Raw genomic sequence first — 2,127 nt, 5'->3', positions numbered from 1 at the left:
ACTTGAAATGTAATTAAGAATAACAATGAAAGTCTGTTTCACTTTGTACTTCAAAGAAGAAGGGCCAAATCTTCAGATTACTCAGAATGACATTCCTTATTAAAGTCAGAGGATATTGGTGAATTACAAAGATCTAACTAGATTACTAATTGTTATTATACATGTTAACTCAGAGGAATATTTTTTTTGAAGTGTAGAGTTCCTTAAAGACACATGATCGCAGCATGAGATTAGAAATATAGTGATGATTTCTCATTAAGGTGTTAGAATACCAGTTAATATGAAGGAATAAAAGGATTGCTCTCAAAAACACAGCACAAATCAGGAAACTATATAATGCATTTCCAGTCACTGAATTCATAATTTATCTTTTGCATATAGTCTCAAAAAATAAAAATGAACTTTCAGCCATAATTAATTGATTTTAACAACATTAAAATATGCAAAAGTCTCAGAATATTAATGACAAGACTAGTAGCAAAGTTTTACTACATCAAATACGAACGAACATTGCTGCTTTCAAGAAAGGTATAAATTTTCTTATTGTATGAGACATACATATATAGATATACATATACACAAATACATCTTTGTTTTTATTCTGAATAATTTGGCTGTGGTTGCAGTGATGAACTGCACTAATATGTTTCGCCTTAATAACATGAAACAGAAACTCATTAAAAAAATACATTTTAAGCCTTTAGCCTTCTAGGAAGCTTCATGAATTTTTAAGTCTAGTGATTCTTTTAGCCTAAAGGGATGAAAGAGACAATTATAGGAATATTGTTTTTCAAAAGCCTGATCTTCCAGAAAAGGTAGAATGGCATATATCTGTGTATAAATTTATTTTCTCTCTCTTTTGATTCACATCAGTATAGAAACTTTGGAGTTTGCTAAACTGGTTTTGGAGGCTGCTAAAGGGTCACAGAAGGCTTGACTATATCTGACTGAGATTATTTWAGTATAATTTATAACATAATACCTTTTCATATGCTTCTCTGTAGTTCTCTGCTGCATGAAATGCTGAGCATCTAATCCCATATTCTCAATTTTTAAAGAAGCTTTTGAAACATAAGCTATCATTGTTGAAACTACAGACACAGGTCTAAACTTTACAAGTTCTTAAGTTGTCCTGTATCTTTTAAGGTATTTGTAAAATTTGATTTCTAGAGATATCTGCACTTTTTAATTGTATTATTTCAGGTATAGTGACTTCCTGAGGCACTGAGTTCCACTCCTCAACCTTGTATTTTCTTCTAACTTACAAATTGTTTTTTGTTCTTGCGTAACATAAGGGTAACATAAGGATAATGGAAAATTCCAGTTTGCTTTCTCTGCATGGTTCATTAGGATGCATGCTTTTATCATATTATCTCCTATTTGTCTTCTTTATATGGTAAAAATTCCCACTCTTTTCATGTTATGTTTCATACACACAATCATTTTTAGTCTTCTGTAAATCCTCCTTAATTTCTATGTTCTCCTTTTTGAGATGAGCATAAGTGGTATTGTGCCTATTGCGGTATTCATTTATTTACTGATACGAAGATACACTCTGTGGTTCTTCAGCCACACTATTGTCCAGTTATCTTGACTACAGGGATCATCAGGCTGCAATTTCATTCTGAACTATGGTCGAAGTTAACATACAGCACTTTACTGCAAAGCCATTTAAGCACTCCAGCACGCGCTGCTTTCCACTCAGCACCACTAAAAGACCAGGTCCCTCTCGACCATGTCTGCTCCCAAGTAACTTTGGGACAGCTCTGGACTTGCCAGCACACAATCCAGGTGAACAAAGCAGGCGCAGCACTAGTTCTGAGAAGAAATTTCCACTGCTGCCTGAGGGGTTTCTCAGGCCGCGGCACGGGTGGAGCCGGYCTCAGCTGCCTCAGGCCCCGGCTGGCCCCCACTTTGGTTTCACTGTCCCTGGGGCAGACAAGCACGGGAACACCCGGGCTCTCTCCGGCTGCCTGCGGCCTACGGAGCCCACAGCAGCCGCAGAAACCTCCTTCCTTGCTCCGCCTCCCTCCCAGAGCAAGGCCGCGCTGGAGCTACAGCCCACGACCGGGCCAGGACGACGGTTTAACGGCCGCTGCCGCGGGGCGGGGCGGGGCGGGGCGGGGC

This window comes from Rhea americana, unplaced genomic scaffold (assembly GCF_003343005.1).
Source record: "Rhea americana isolate MKP2758 unplaced genomic scaffold, rheAme1 scaffold_124, whole genome shotgun sequence".
Lineage (NCBI taxonomy): Eukaryota > Metazoa > Chordata > Aves > Rheiformes > Rheidae > Rhea > Rhea americana.
Note: the sequence above shows the minus strand (reverse complement) of the source record.